The sequence below is a fragment of the Pelobates fuscus genome, chromosome 1, assembly GCF_036172605.1.
Source record: "Pelobates fuscus isolate aPelFus1 chromosome 1, aPelFus1.pri, whole genome shotgun sequence".
Classification (NCBI taxonomy): Eukaryota; Metazoa; Chordata; class Amphibia; order Anura; family Pelobatidae; genus Pelobates; species Pelobates fuscus.
The window spans coordinates 85013102-85030186 of record NC_086317.1 but is presented as its reverse complement, the minus strand read 5'-3'; positions in this window follow the sequence as shown (position 1 = coordinate 85030186).

The following is a 17085-nucleotide window of genomic DNA, read 5'->3' as shown; positions in this document are numbered from 1 at the left end:
ACTGGCAGCAGCAGATAGGCAAGAGGAACTTCGTAAAAATGTTTTTAATTCAACGGATGATGAGGGATCAGACTGTTCCTATCTAACCTGCCTCATTGGACTTTTGGTACTATTCTCACCATCCCCTCTGCTCTGCTGAACGGTAATGATGGTAGTAGTGTAATGTGTAGCGCTGGTGGCAGATTGTGATAACTGCAAAGAATCAGATACAGCACCAGTGGACCTGCTGACTGCCCTTGTAGTTTCATGTTCTGCTTCTTTCCTCACTCATACAGACTTGTGGTATCTTTGCAGATGTTACTTCATAATGGCACTAGAGAGACAACTCATCACTCACCTTCTACCTACTTCCTTGCCACACAGTTTGCACTTTACAAGTCGGCCTTCTTGGAGGCACTCAAAGTGATCCAAAACTGTGCTTTGTTGCCGCAATACATTCACTACTCTCCCCCACCTTTGCCTTATATCTAATGAAGCTGCAGGTGGATTTAGATAAATGGCAGTGGAAGCTGTTGTAACATTAGGTGATTTTGGTGATGGTAACATTGACAGTAGGTAAGCTACTTGTGTCAGCGGTTGCATGTGAAGGTGATGTCACAACTGCCTCTATTAGATGTGCTGATTCTAAAGCAGATACAAGCTTACTTGAAGATGGTGGAGGTGAGGGCACTTTAGCTGCCGGAGAAAATAATGGACTGCTGTCTTCTCCTCTGGCTCATCATACTTATAGTCCAGTAGTTTCTGTTCCAGAAGTAAAAATGTCTGTAGTGGTGTGGGAAATGGAATTCATCACCACATTCATCTAGTTGTGGTAGAAGAAGGTAGAAGAAGCTGCCAGTGGAAGCGGCAGCACAAAATGTTGCAGCATTAAAAGAGTGCTGATAATCTACTACTCAGGGGCTGAATACTACTAAAAGTGGTGGTAGCGGTGGGGGAGTTGTCAGCAGTCCTCATGGTTGAAGTGTTCCAATTCAACCATGCTGGTGGTGGATAGAAGAACAGGACCTCTTCCCCAACCCTCCCTCAATGTTGTGTTGGAATAAGTACGCGACATTGATGATGATGTTTTTGTTTTTTTTTCTCATTATTGTAAATTTGAGAAATGAATAATTGTGTATTTTATAAACAAACACAACTTTACGCAGTACACATAGGTGTTTGTGTTGCAAAATGGGTTGGTGCTGGGTGGATTTACTAATAACATTATTGAGTTTGATGTTAAGAAAACCACTGCACCGTGTCTTCACATTTGCACAGCACACTCTGGACTAGGATTTCTTTTTATCTTTCTCCAGACAGTTAACAAAATAAAAAAAAAAGCTACGACTTAACAACTGTATATTGTTAAAGGGACACTATTGTCACCAGAACAACTACAGCTTATTGAATTTGTTCTGGTGAGTACAATCATTACCTTCAGGCCTTTTGCTGTAAACACTGTCTTTTCAGAGAAAATGCAGTATTTACATTACAGCATAGTGATAACTCCACTGGCCACTGCTCAGATGGCTGCTAAAGTTGCTTCATTGAGCAGTGCTGCAGAGTAAGCTTACAGAGCTTACAATCTAAAGGAGTTATATATAAAAGTGTTGTAGTTCGAAAAATGATCTAAAGATATAAAAGTGGGACAACCACCACTGAAAATACCAGGCAATAGTCACTTAATAATGTAACACCCTATGCGATTGAAGTTTCATGGATGAAAAAGATAACCATCAATAAAATGGCCCTGTTTTCAGCCCCATAATCCATTAAAGGGACACTCCAAGCACTATAACAAATAACGTATTTTGCATGGTATAAGGGTGTCACTGTATCCATGTCAATTGTTGCTTATAACTTATAGCATTTTGCAGAAATCACTGATCACTACGCCCGCACCTGTTGTTCCATAGGTCTGAGGAGGAACCTATAAACTTCTGACTTGGGCGAATACTGTGCACGGGCCTATTTGCAAAAATGTGAATAGGTCACAACAACTGCAGAAACTGGATTATTGATATAATGCACTAAAAAAAATCTCGGACACTTCTAGATTGGAGTATCCCAAAACAACTCTGTTATATTCTACACACCATTGTTATATTTTGCTACACTATATATATTATTATGTATTAATATAAAGGAGTTGTTAACTAAACTTATTTATAAAAATCCCTGCTATACAACATCGAGCACTTCATGAAACATTAAGTGTATTACTCACCTGCACTTTATAGAAAGAGTTAAGTCTATATTGTGGGCCCCTCCCTTCTTAAATCTCTGTTCTTTTTACCCATCTTCATCCACCTCCCAATTCCACACCTCTCTCCCTCATTTTTATTTCCTTTTCTTTCATCCCCTTCAGTCAGTAATTTAGACACACCCGTCTGAAGTGATTTTATTCTGTGCTCCCTACAATGAAACCCAGGTAATCTCTAAACAGTGGCAATTTTACTAAATTAAAAACATGTGAGCACTATTCTGTTCCTCAGCTATTTATCACAGGGGCCAGGCGCCTGTTCAAACTGTGTCACTCAACATTCAACGCAGAGTGTAAATGCAAAATGATTTCCAAAAAATGCACGTTATTATGCACTGCATTGGTTAAATAGGTGAATTGGTTAAATAAGTATTTGGAATCTTGATCAAAGCATCATTTAACAATGTCTGTCATCAGAAAGGGGTCTTACATCAAAAATAAACCATAGGTAATTTTGCCACACTATCAACTGCAGGACTGCATTTCCCTATTCTACATTATAATTAATTTCCAGATTCAGTATTAAGATTAGGAAAATTGCATTACATTAGAATTGAACAAACCTGAGGGTCCCCCAGGGATCCACAGCCTGGATTCTGCTAACTTTTTTTTTATTGATGCGAAAGTTCCACTTGGTAACTTTTTTGGTTTTGTTTATACCTTTAGGCTAAGCACGATAGCCATTGTTAGCATATATTAGTGAGAATTTTAATGAAGGGCTAACGTCTGTGTTTTTAGATTTTAAAATGCGTCGGGCTCTTTGGAAGGACTTTGATATGGTCATGTCTGTGATTTAAACCTACCTGCCCATTGACTTCCACATGAGCTCATATATCATGAAATGTTTATAAAGATTGGCATCCAGACAGGGTGTTTCTCCATCTCCATTAACTAACAAAACAAACCCTGAACAATCAACACAATGTGACACTAATAAACAATTAATTTACAAACCCAAGGACATCCCTGAAGAATGTTTACTTTACTGGACAAGTGGATTTTCTGTTACACCCAAATCATATGTTATTTGTATATTTATTTATTGTCCTGTGACAGAAATGTGATATACATGTTACATGCAAATTTTGCAATGATGCTTCCAATTCTCAATGTTTTAGTGTTTTAGTGAATAAATCCCATTCTGTTGGTTAAACTTGATACAAACAAGCAACATTTACAGTATATTAACCCATAAGTAATCCCTACTTTTCCAGCTACACGACTAGTAATTTTAGAAATCAAACCAGAAATGTCTACCAACATGTAGAATATGGAAATAAACCGAACTCCACCTGGGTCATTAAATTCATGAAGCAACAACATGCCAGGTGTGTCATATTGGGCTCTAATAAGTGCAGTTCCAAAGCTCGGCCCTGTAGTCAGTATCTCCCTGGACTGAAAAGGAAGGGAGGGCATGACTGCAGGCCAGCAGTAAGGGGTGTGTGGCTATACTGTATACATTGTTGCAATGTTAAATATAAAGCAGGGTCAAGGAGGGGCCTTATCAATTGCTCAGTAAAGTGAGGAGTGAGAACGTACTAATTTAGGGCCTAGTGTTAGATCTAGTGTGTTAGCTCTAGTGTTAGGTTTTCAGCACTTCTTAGTGTTAGGTTATAGTTGTTCTTTTTTCAACATGGCATCTACTTCAACAACAGTGTCCCAGGAGGCACTGGTTGACATGATGAGGGCTTACCTGGAGTCTCATGGCTCAGGCGCCCTGAATGCAGTGATGGCCGGCGTCGCTGGAAGTTCGGATACTACTGGGATGGAGAGGATGGCGGTAGACCCCCCTGCAGACGGTCGGAGGGCCCGGAGGACAAGGCCTCCGATGCGGTTATCCCCCAGCCCTGTCAGAAGAACCGGTACCAGGCACGGAGATCGGAGGATTGGTGAAAGGAGTTCCGGTGCAGAAGAGGCCCCCCTGGTCCATACTAGGCGTGGGCGCTCCGCCATGGCATCGGGTGCAAGGGCCCAAGATGGCGCCAGCTTGGAGGTGCGTTCCAGGAGTCCGTCATCTCTTCCGGTACAACCGGAAATGACATCATCGCGTCCGACGCATGGGCGCAGAATAATGACGTCAGATGCAGCGCCGGCCGGCGCGAACGTGATGCGGGCACAGCTGGAAGCTGCCGCGTCACAGGCCCCGCCTCCCCTTCCTCGAGCCGTTCTATTGAGCCCAGCAACTCAGCTGGAAGCCGGCAGGAGGGGCAGACATCGGAGAAGAGATGTCAGAAGCCCTGCACCTCTGCCTGAGACAGGCAGGAGCACTAGTGGAGCTGCAACTCTGCCTGAGACAGGCAGGAGTACAAGAGGAGCTGCAACTCTGCCAGGGACAGGCAGGAGTACAAGAGGAGCTGCAACTCTGCCAGAGACAGGCAGGAGTCACAGAAGATCATCAACTCTGCTGACAGACAGCAGGAGTGCTAGGAGACTCCGTGTTGCTCGGGAAGAGTCAGATGCAGACTCTTGGACAAAGGATGAGGAAGATGCTGTCATGCCTGCAGTGCAGGAGCCGCCTGTGCCACTCTCCAAGGGTGAGTTGACTTGCGCGAGCGTCTGGGGTGATCTGCCTGGGGATCAGGGTAGCTCTAGGGAGGTTGTCAGTTTACTGCGTGCAGTATTAGAACAGCTGTCTGGGGCACAGGCGCAGAGCAATAGTGCGCAGGTATCTAGGGGGGTTCAAGGGGGGTTTAGACCGTGTCTGCCTGGGTGTATCATATCCCCCCTGGGAGTCCATATCCCCGCGGAGACACAGGACAGGATCTGTAATGGTGAGTACGTTGACTTCTTGTCCTTGGTTCCCCCTGACAGGGCATCTGTTGACAGGCCCCGTAGGGGGGATCCGCTGGAAGGCGACAAGTCTAAGCAGATTCCGCGCACGTTCGGGAACTGGCTTCAGGGGTTTAATATTTATTCTAGCATTCTAGTCCGGCGTTTTCCAGAGAAGGCTAGCTCTCTATTTGGGTATCTGGATTTAATCTGGGGGGCTTATAAAATTTATGGGGGGGCAATGTTGGTTTCGCTACGACCAACAATTTAGGCAAAAAATGGCAGCATGCCCGGACATGGACTTCAGCATGCAGGATGGTAGCTTATGGCTACTTCTGATGACGCCGTGTAGGCCATCGCCATCTCCCTTTCCCGGGCCTGCCGGCGTGCAGAGTGGCGCGCCGGCAGGCCATAAAAGAGGAGTCTGCTGGCTGTTCAACGACAGCCAGTGTAAATGATTCAGTTCATGTCGCTTCAGACATGAATGCTCTCATTGCGGAGGAGCACACCCCGCTATGCGCTGCTTTAAAAAGGGGAGACAGACCTCGGGGAAGGGAGCCGGTAGGGATGACGTACCTAGAGGCGAGGACTCCAGTGAGCGTCACAAGGATGCGGCCGTGGCTCGCCCGGTACCCCAATAGACGTGCCACGGCGCTTCTTTTAAAGGGATTTTTTACGGGTTTTTGGATTCCCTTTGTCTTGTCTGAGTCCTTTTGTTTTGCGGAAAACTTAAAATCTGTCCGCGGGTTGGAGGATCAATTACAGGACAAATTGAACAAGGAGATGCAACTGGGATGGATGGCCGGCCCCTTTGTCTTCCCGCCTTTTCACAATCTCCGCGTGTCGCCGCTGGGCTTAGTTCCTAAGAAAGAGCCCGGCTCCTTCCGATTAATTCATCACCTATATTTGGGGTTCCGGTCGTCAAGAATAAGACAGTGGGCCCTGTGACGGTACTTTCGTTTCTCGGTATCGAAATCGATACTGTTAATATGATTTTTCGGTTGCCGGAGGATAAGCTCACGGTTCTGCTGGAATTAGTGGACCGGGTAAAAGGAGCTAGGAAGGTTCAACTGCGGCAAATGCAGGTCCTTTTGGGTCACCTGACCTTTGCGTGTCGGGTTCTGCCCATGGGTCGGGCATTCTGTCGTAGACTTTCTTTGGCCACTGCTGGTATTCAGGAACCGCATCATTTCATCAGGGTAAACAATCGCATGCGTGAGGATCTGCGCGCCTGGAGTTCCTTTCTGGGCACCTACAATGGCCATTCATGTTGGTTACGGGAAGCTGCACCCAATGCATCGTTGGATCTCTTTACGGACGCTTCTGGCTCCGTGGGATTTGGAGCTTTCTTTCTTGGTCAGTGGTGCGCGGAATCATGGCCGGTGGGCTGGAAAGGTAGGGATATCATACGCAACCTCACCTTTTTGGAGCTCTTCCCTATCGTGGTGTCCTTGGAACTTTGGGGTGGAGATTTGCGGGGTCATGTTGTTGTTTTTCATACTGACAACTTGAGTGTGGTTCACGTTATTGCGCAAGCTACTTCTTCCTCCCCTCCGGTGTTGGCCCTGCTTCAGCGCTTAGTGCTGTTAAGCTTAAGCTTCAATGTCTGGATTAAGGCGTGTCATGTTCCTGGGGTATTGAATGTGGTGGCTGACTCTCTTTCTCGGTTTCAGTGGGACCGGTTTCGAGAGGCGGCGCCCGGTGCAGACCGTGTGGGTCGGTCCTGTCCTCCATCTTTATGGGACCTGGCTTTGGAGGCTTGAGACGTTTGTTGGCGGATTCGCTATCCCAGGGGTCATGGCGGGCCTATCAGGAGGTATGGTCTAGCTGGCTGTCCTTGACGGATAGGACTCAAGGGGTTTTATCGGAGGAGGGCCGGTTCGAGGCCACGCTGCTTCTCCTTGCCTCTTTGGAGTCTCAAGGTAAGTCCAGTGCGGTGGCATTGCGTTCTATGTCTGCCTTGTCCTTTTTCTTTCGGTTTATCGGTTGGAGGGATCTTTCCAAAGAATTCATTATCCAGAGAGTATTGAAGGGTTGGAGACTTCGAAAGGGTAAGGATCGCCGTAGACCGATCTCTGCGGACTTGCTGGAGCTTTTGTTGAAGGGCCTTCCGAAGGTATGTTCTTCAGATTTTGGGGTGTTACTGTTTCGGGTAGCCTTTTCTTTATGTTTTTTTGGGGCATTCAGGGTGGGGGAGCTCGTGGCTCCTAACCTTCGGTCGTTATCTCCTATGTTGTTGTCGGATGTGCATCTGTCAGCCTCGGCCCTGGACCTTCGGGTTCGTTGGTCGAAAACCGACCGTGCTGGGCTAGGTGCCTGGGTGCGAATTGGTGCCGCCAGCGGCCCCTTCTGCCCTGTGCGATTGTTACAATCGTATTTATCTGTTCGGTCGGGCCGGGAAGGCTCCTTCTTGGTTCATTCTTATGGGTCCCCGCTAACTCGATATCAGTTCTCAGCTAAGGTGAGGGCGGCTCTATTGGCGGTCGGTGTGGATGTTTCCGTTTACTCGGGTCACTCCTTTCGGATTGGGGCCGCTACTCAAGCAGGCATGTTAGGATTTTCGGAGGCCGCGATAAAGCGGTTGGGCAGGTAGGAGTCGGGGCGCTTCAAGTTATATATTTGGCCGCATCTGTTGTAATTTTCTTTCTTGTAGGTTCCCCTCGTTTTGTATGGATCCTGGGTCACTCCTACATTTATTGGGCAGCACGCAGAGCTGAGGAGAGGTCCTACGGGAGGAACTTAGGCTTTCCCTTTGAAGTGGCCAGGGTTCGGTGGAGAGGCGTTCGGGGTCTCTCCTGGGGCCAGTTTTTCACAGAATGTGTTCAGTTACGGAGGTTTGTTTCAGGGCCTGTTACGTTAGTGGTTCACGCGGGAGGAAATGATTTGGGTCGGGTCAGGACGGTGGATCTCCTCTTCATGATTAAACAGGATTTGGCCAGATGCATGGCGCTCTTCCGAGACCTCACGCTTATTTGGTCCGAAATGGTTCCGCGCCCCTGTTGGCGGGCATTGCCACACGCCCGCGGGATTGAGCGGGCTCGGCGAAAATTGAACATTACGGTTGCCAGGTTTGTTCGAAGTCTCGGGGGCATAGTGGTCCGATACATGGAGCTTGAAGGGGATAACAGGAATTTGATGCGTAGGGATGGGGTCCACCTAACTAGTATTGGGCTTGATATTTTTAATTTGGGAATTCAGTCTGGTGTGGAGTTGGCGCTGTCTGCGGGGGGCGCGATGCCGACAGGAGGATCTGGACAGGGTCGACATCGCGGTGGCGGTGTTCCTGGCCAGCGCATTGGAAATTGAAATGAATTGATGAGTCAACTTGGGGAGTCGCAGCCTGCCGAGGGCTGATGGCGGTAGGCAGGCTGATATGAACTCATGGACAAATAAGTGGTATCTGCCTGTTGGGAGGAGTCTCTCAACAGCTGGCAGTTGGATGGAAAGCTGGTCTGTGTCAATAATTAATAAAGCTGTGGCCGTTGCCCTAACCCATAACTATTGTGTAGCGTTATTATTTACCGGGGGCAGCGGGAGTTGGGGGGTTTTGTTCTGGTCCAGCAGTCAAGTATCTCCCTGGACTGAAAAGGAAGGGAGGGCATGGCTGCAGGCCAGCAGTAAGGGGTGTGTGGCTTTACTGTATACATTGTTGCAATGTTAAATATAAAGCAGGGTCAAGGAGGGGCCTTATCAATTGCTCAGTAAAGTGAGGAGTGAGAACGTACTAATTTCCCACCCACCCTCCCTATAATGTTTTTGACTGTGTATTGCGCTTGTTCTGGTATGTTTCCTGGTTCTGGTTTGTTCTTTCTTCTCGTTGTCACAGCTGTAGTGGTGTTCCTGGCCAGCGCATTGGAAATTTAAATGAATTGATGAGTCAACTTGGGGAGTCGCAGCCTGCCGAGGGCTGATGGCGGTAGGCAGACTGATATGAACTCATGGACAAATAAGTGGTATCTGCCTGTTGGGAGGAGTCTCTCAACAGCTGGCAGTTGGATGGAAAGCTGGTCTGGGTCAATAATTAATAAAGCTGTGGCCGTTGCCCTTACCCATAACTATTGTGTAGCGTTATTATTTACCGGTGGCAGCGGGAGTTGGGGGGTTTTGTTCTGGTCCAGCAGTCAAGCTGTAACTTTAGAACAATGAGTAAATACTAGCTCTGCAGAGAATTGTGATACATTCAATGACTACGAAATTAATACAAAGGGTGGGGGGAAGCTGTAGATAGGATAGCTGGACAGAAATAGAAGGGGTTAACCCATAGGACTGAATAGTAAACAAGAAACTGGACTGTCCAGTGACCATGAAGTATGATAAAAATTAACTTTTAATAAATTCTAATTGTAATAAGAGCTGGAGAGATACCTAGCTCTGGACGAACACCGCATAAAAAGAATCAAAGAGGGAAAGAGAAATAGAAAAAGCATAGATGAAAATACGAATAGTATTATCCCTACTAAAACTTGTAAATCTCACAATCCCTAGGTGCAAACAGGCATTAAATAATTAAACTGAGAGATGATACAGGGTCACAGTATAATTGTAACAAAAGATAATCTAGACAAAGTATATAAATAGAAAATGGAAAGGAGAGAAAATATATCTGTACAAAGTATCAAATATAATGATGCAGAGACAGAGCTATTGGAAAGGCAAATACTGGGTCTGACTCTAACTCGTGCAGAAAAACTGCCTAGAGAGTAACTACGTAATATGTTAGCAGACCTCGATCAATTTGCCTAAAGGACAATTTGCCTCCTGCATTGACTGCTCAACCTATGGGCTGGCAGTGAAAGGATCTCCACTGGAACCCAGAAAAATTTAAAATCCACTCCAGCACTACCAAAGGTGGATGGAGAGAAAAAAAAAATTGGGAGTATGTAAGTATGAGTGTGTGTGTGTGTGTCTGTCACTGAGTGTGTGTTTGTCAGTGAGAGTGCATATGTGTCTGTCAGTGAGTATGCATGTGTGTGTTTGTCAGTGTCTGTGTCTGTCAGTAAATGTGTGTCTATCACTAAATGTGTGTGTTTGTCAGTGAGACTGTATGTATGTCTGTCAGTGAGTGTGTATGTGTGTGTGTCAAGGAGTGTGTATGTATATGTCAGTTAGTGTGTGTCTGTCAGTTAATGTGTATGTCTGTCAGTTTGTGTGTCTGTCACTGTGTGTATGTGTGTCTGTTAGTGACTGTGTATGTGTGTCTGTCAGTGAATGTGTGTCCGTGAGTGTGTATGTGTGTCGGTCAATGTGTGTGTGTGTCAGTGAGTATGTGTCAGTGTATGTGTGTCTTTCAGTGTGTGTGTGTATCACTGCATGAGTATGTATGTCATTGAATGTGTGTGTGTGTGTGTGTGTCTGTCAGTGAGTTCTATAACTGTAATTGAGTGCGTGTCAGTGAATGTGTGTGTTGGTTACACAGTATGTGTGCCAGTGCCTGTGTATCTGTCAGTGACTGTATGTCATTGTGTGCATCAGTGAGGCTGTGTGTCTGTCATTCAAAGAGCGTGTTGTTCTTAAACAGAAATTTCAGGATAATATAGCCAAACTGTAGTTGTTATAGAGAAGTTTTCTGTATCTGCTATTTTTCAATCCAATACAGATTTTAGTTCACTATAATTTTCTGTTTGGCAAATAAACCCATAATAATCTTTATTTAAAACAGGTCAATCTTATAACAAAGTGCACTTTGACTGGATATATGACTATGTGAATAAACAGCAAAAGCAAGTTGAAATTCACAAAGTGCGATAACCGGAAATATATCAGAATTAGTGGGACTGCCATGAAGCAGCTGGTGTGCACGGTGAGAATAGAATAAATACAATTATAGATAGGGCATACATGTGGCCATGTTTATTCAATGGTATTCTGAGGGTTAAAAGGGAGATTAAAGTGAGTATTTTCTCCTCTGCACTTATTATAGAAATGATGCACATAGAACATTTAACTGTTGGATCCTGCTGACGTGTAGATACTAATTAGAATGGTTATATCTATAGCTGTCATTTTAGTTACGCTGTATGTTTTTTTTTACATAGCAATATAATGTAAGCCTGCTGAAAGATTTATTGGGGAAGGTTTGGAACATAAGAATTGCCAAATCAACTATACAAATAACTTGTTTCTAAGGAAAGTAAACATTTCAGGGAAATACACTGTATATGGTTATACAAGATACAATAGTTTATCTTTGAAAGCATTCACGTTAAGCTGGTCCATTGAAAAGTAGTGTGAGTAACTGCTTGTTAGTTTCTACACTAAAGTATGGCAATAATTACACAATCCAACAGTATGAATTCTACTAATATAATATAATTTAATTGCTTTATTTTGTGTACGAATGGTCTTAAGGTTATTTCCCCCTCTAAAAGTAATAGAAGTTTTTTTCTGGTAAAATTCGGTCTTTGATTATTACACCCCAATGTCTCATAATTATACTTTTAATCTCTCTAAAATTGACATTAAGGTCAAATGCTATTGGGATTTTATTTGCAATAATTTTGTTCTGTAAGGGGTCTTCAGGTTTAATAAAATGTATTTATTTATTTTATATTTATTACTGGCATTTATAAAGCGACAATATATTACGCAGCGCTGTACAATTGGGAGAACAATACAATATAAACAGACCGATACAAAAGGTAGATGGCCCTGCCCGTGAGCTTACAATCTAAAGGTAAAAGAGGGAAATGAGACAAGAGGTAGCAGAGGACATTGAAGGTGATGGCAGAGAGAATTTATAGTGTGACTGCAGTGAATAATAACATGTGAAGGGAATGAGGAGGTGATTGGCTGTGGTTTGAAACAGCTGGAGGAATCATGCTATATAGTTAGAAGGAACCAGGGTGCGCAGGAGGAGGGGCAGGTGGGTGGGTAGAGCAGAGTAGACTGACCTACATTCTCAACCTGTTTAACCCCTTAAGGACACATGACGTGTGACATGTCATGATTCCCTTTTATTCCAGAAGTTTGGTCCTTAAGGGGTTAAAAGCACTCTCGACTGGACTTTTCAGGTATTTTTTGTTAAAACTTTTTTAAAAGAACCCTAAAAATGTGGGGCGGGGCCTGACCGCTGAGCCGAACTGACGAAAGTCATTACCGCTCCTGCATTTCTCGGCAAATATTGTGGAAAAGCGGTAAAAAGTGACCTCCACTCGACACATCTGCTCTGCCAGACGAGAGGTGACCCCAAAGTGCTCACAACAAAACCAAATCCACAGTCTTTCCTTTGGGATTTGCCCAAAAGCTGAATGTGGCCTGCAAGCATGGTCAGCGTGGGGGAAGTGGCCACTCCGCCACTGCCACACATGGCTGCAATCTTGTTATTGCCTTTCCTCCACCCCCGGACCGGTGAGGTTTATTCGTCCCTATGTTGGGATGCAACATTACAATCGGCAGATTATCACACCAAAAATAGCAGAGGTAACAACCCATCCTTCTGCATCCTTCCACGCTCTATCACCCAACGGCTGGATGATATATTTGAAGCCTTTTGGCTTCGCATTACTGAGAGACAGAGGAGCTCCTCACTCAACACTCCTCACCTGCTGCTCACTGTGCAGGAGACCCGGTCGTGCCGACGGATGCTGACGCATCGGGTAGCCGTGACATTGTGCAGGGACCCTCCACAATAGAGGGTGAGGACCCTACTATCATGCAGGGCACCCCTAAATCAGGGCAGAAGATGACTATTGAGGGCTACCAAGCCAGAGATCGCTCACTACCCTATACTCACCATTCATGTACTCAGCCTGCACTGAGTTGATGCGGCCAAGAAGAATCCAACTTGAAATTATACCATCTGCCTTACTGGACTTTGTCCTGATGCTGGCCTCAAAAGACTTGCTCTCACAGTCCCAGCGGCTTTGCAGACTAGGCATTGGCTAATACCAGGCAACAAGGAGGGCATTTTGTTTATTATCTTTCATGTGTCATGGAGATGTATGACTCCCTTTCTACTCTATTTTAGTCTTGTATAGTACCAACAGTAACCGCTGTATGACAATATGACAAGTCGGTTTAACTACAGATATCGCTAAACTAACACCTGTCATGCAATCCATTCTGAAAAAGTCTGCTACATAAAGTCATACTTTCCTATTAGACTAACCTACCAGATTTCTCTATGTTTTTGAATAAAGTTTTTTTTTCTTTACTACAATCTGTATGAGCATGTTACTTTTACCAAAATGGTGCTGTTATTTCAAGTGCCATGGCATGGTTTATTCTGAATTGTTCTCATAAGCTTATACCTGCTGTTGTAGCATTGCAAGCGTGTTTGTAAATCTCAGCACGAAAAAAAAAAAAGATTGACAAAAAAAAAAGAACCCTAAAAATGTCATCATCAGTACAATTTCTTTGAATCCTTTGGAATAGTCCTTTTGGAATATTTTCCAACCATGGTTTTAAAAGACTACTATTACTATGAAATAGAACAAAATTATTGGCATCTACATCTTTAAAATCATTCTTCATTTTAATCACATTTAGGTTTGAGGTTGGAGTTATTGCTGTCATTTCAAAGAGTTTGTTGGTGGATCTCCATTATAACATGGTGGTTCTTCAGAAGGCTGAGACAGCAGGCAACAGCGAACAACTGACCTTTGAATTGACATGTATTGTGAAAGAAGGTACAAGAATGTAAAAATGAGGAGACAAATTGATAAGGTAGATAAGGAATAAATGTCTCATGTTCTCTGCAGGTCTTCTTGCTAACCTGCTTACTCCTAAACTGGTGATAGTCATCCACTAACAAAGAATGTTACCCTTGCCCAAGCCAACAAAATCTACTGGTAATTATACAATAGGATACTTAACATCCAAATTTCAGAATGGTCATGAGAACGTTTTTGTTCTGAATCCTTTGAAAGGGTAGACAACTTGTTTAGTTGAGATCACTTTGTCCCTTACACTCTTCATGTTGACCAAGAATATAAGATATCCTATTCACTGGTTCACACCATTGAGGCCAGAGCTATATAGAAGGTTGTCTACTACAAATTTGTTCCAATGGTCCGGGACTTAACATAACCTTGATTATCTGATATCCGAAAATTGCCTTCCAATTTTATATTTTTATGTCTTTCATCAGGTTGGACAATTTTCTACATATTCATTTGTGATGCATTTATGGGTTTAAATACTGATACTGATATAGTGATATGTGTTCTTATTTCTGTGCTTTCTTTTTCCTATTTTATTATTGGTTTCGCTATATGTTTTATGTTCTATATGTGCATGAGAAGTTTGTGTATTATGTGTGATTGTGGGTTTTGTATGTGGGGCTGCTTGTGGGATTGTGTGTGGTGATATGTGGGGTGCTGCTTGTGGTATTGCATGTGAGAGGCTGCTTGTGAGGTTGTGCGTGTGAATGTGTGCATGGCACCTCGCTGCCAAGCGTGCCCGGTCAACAGGGGAGATCCTTTGATCTCCTCTGCCAGCCCATGGAGAGGTGGCCCTGTTTTCTGGCAGTGGGCCCTCTCGGGCCGGTGAGGACATTAGAGATCTCCCTCACCGGCCCAAGGGTCCTTCGATCAGGTAGAGAGGGCGGGAGGACCCAGAGAAAGGGCGGAGGGGCCTGTAAGGCAGATTGCTCCTCCCGCGAGGAGGCTGTGTGGAGCATTGCTGGGCTGTACCATGACGATACTCCATTCAGCATTCTGCGCGCGGGAGGACAGGAGACAGCCTGCAGCCAGATGAGCTGCAGGCTACACAGAACTCAACACCACCGGACCACCAGGGCTAGCTGTGTCCCCCTTCTTTCACCGAAGATAAGAAGAAGGGAGGGGGGATGAAGAGTTTATTAATGTATAGCATTATTTTAAAAAAACACATTTGCTACCTGCACCCCTCAAACTCTGCAACACACACACACAGCACTGTTCACAGCACCCCCACACACTGCTCACACACACATAGCACTCCTCACATAGAGCACCTCCCCACACACAGCACTCCTCACACACACACAGCACCCCCCACACACACATCACTCCTCACGCACACACGCACATACACACACACACACACTGCACTCCTCTCTCACACACACAGCACCACCACCCAAAAACACAGCACTTCACACACACACAGCACTCATCACACACAGCATCCCCACATACAGCACTCCTCACACACAACACACACACACACACAAACACAGCACCCCTCACACACACAGCACCTCACCCACACACAGAACCCCTTCCACACACACAGCACCCACCCACACACAGCACCCCCTAACAAACACAGCACCCCTAACACACACACAGCACTCCTCATACTCAGCACCCCCCACACACAGCACACCTCACACAGACACACAGCACTCCTCTCAGACACACACAGCAACTTGCACACACAAACACAGCACCTCTCACACACACACACACAGCACCCCTCACACACACAGAACTACACACAACCACACACACACACAAAAACAGCACCTCTCACACACCCACAGCACTCTTCACACACACACAATCTCCCCCGAAACACAGCACCCCCCCACATAGCACTCCTCACACACACAGCACCCCCTCTCTCTCTCTCTCACACACACACACACAGCTCACTCACACACAGCACCTCTCACACAGCACTCCTCTCAGACACACACAGCACCTTACACACACACACACAGCACTACACACAACCACACACACACAGCCCTCCACACACACACACCACTCCTCACAAACATACACAGCACCCATCACACACCCACAGCACTCCTCACACACACAATCTCCCCCCCAAACACAGCACCCCCCACACAGCACTCCTCACACACACAGCACCCCCTCTCTCTCTCTCTCTCTCTCTCTCACACACACACAGACACACACACATCACCTCTCACACACACTAACACCCCTCAAACTCTGCAACACACACACACACACACACACACAGCACTCCCCACACAGCACTCCTCACACACACATAGCACTTCTCACACACAGCACCCCCCACACACACAGCACTCCTCACACACAACACCCCTCCACACACACACACAGCACTCCTCACACAAGAAAAAAATAGAAAAATAGAAATACGTAAAAAAAAAACAACAAATCTCCATTTCTTCTTTTACAATTCATGAAAGAAAATAATTTAGAAAGATTAAAAACTGATTTGGTTATTTCTACATAAATATTCCAAAGTACTTATGGGTGAACCATTTGGCCACAAGGGTTTGTTAATGCTATTTATTTAATTGTTTTAGCACTTTATGCGGTGTCATTTAATCACATGTTGTACTTTTCCAACAGTTTAAGTGTCACAAAGATTAAATATTTTGTTTTTCAGTTTAACTCATGGATGGCTTTGTGTCTCAGGGCTCTTTTGATAACTGAAAACAATCTCGGACACCTGTGAAAATTAGATAGGAGGGTGTTCCACATTATTAAGCAGAGCACCATTTTCATGCAATATGGGGAAGAAAAAGGATCTCTCTGCTGCCGAAAAGAGTGAAATAGTTCAATGCCTTGGACAAGGTATGAAAACATTACATACTTCACGAAAACTTAAGCGTGATCATCGCACTATTAAGAGATTTGTGGCTGATTCAGAGCACAGACGGGTTAGTGCAGATAAAGGCACATTGAGGAAGATTTCTGTCAGATCCATGCAAGAGAGCAGCTGCTAAAATACCATTAAATAGCAGCATACAGATATTTGAAGCTGCTGGTGCCTCTGGAGTCCTACGGACATCAAGGTGTAGAGTCCTCCATAGTCTTGCAACGGTCCCCGAAAGTGTAAAGATGACCTCTGCAAAGTATGTGGAGTTTCTGACTGACCACTTTCTTCCCTTGTACAGAAGGAAGAACTATGCTTTCCGTAATAAAATCATCTTCATGCATGACAATGCATCTCCGCATCAATGTTTGCTGTGGGGATAAAAGGAGAGAAAGTCATGGAGTGGCCTCCATCCTCCCCTGACCTCAATCCTATTAAGAACCTGTGGAGCATCCTCAAGCAAAAGATCTATGAGGGTGGGAGGCAGTTTACATCCAAACAGCAGCTCTGGGAGGCTATTCTGACATCTTGCAAACAAATTCAAGCAG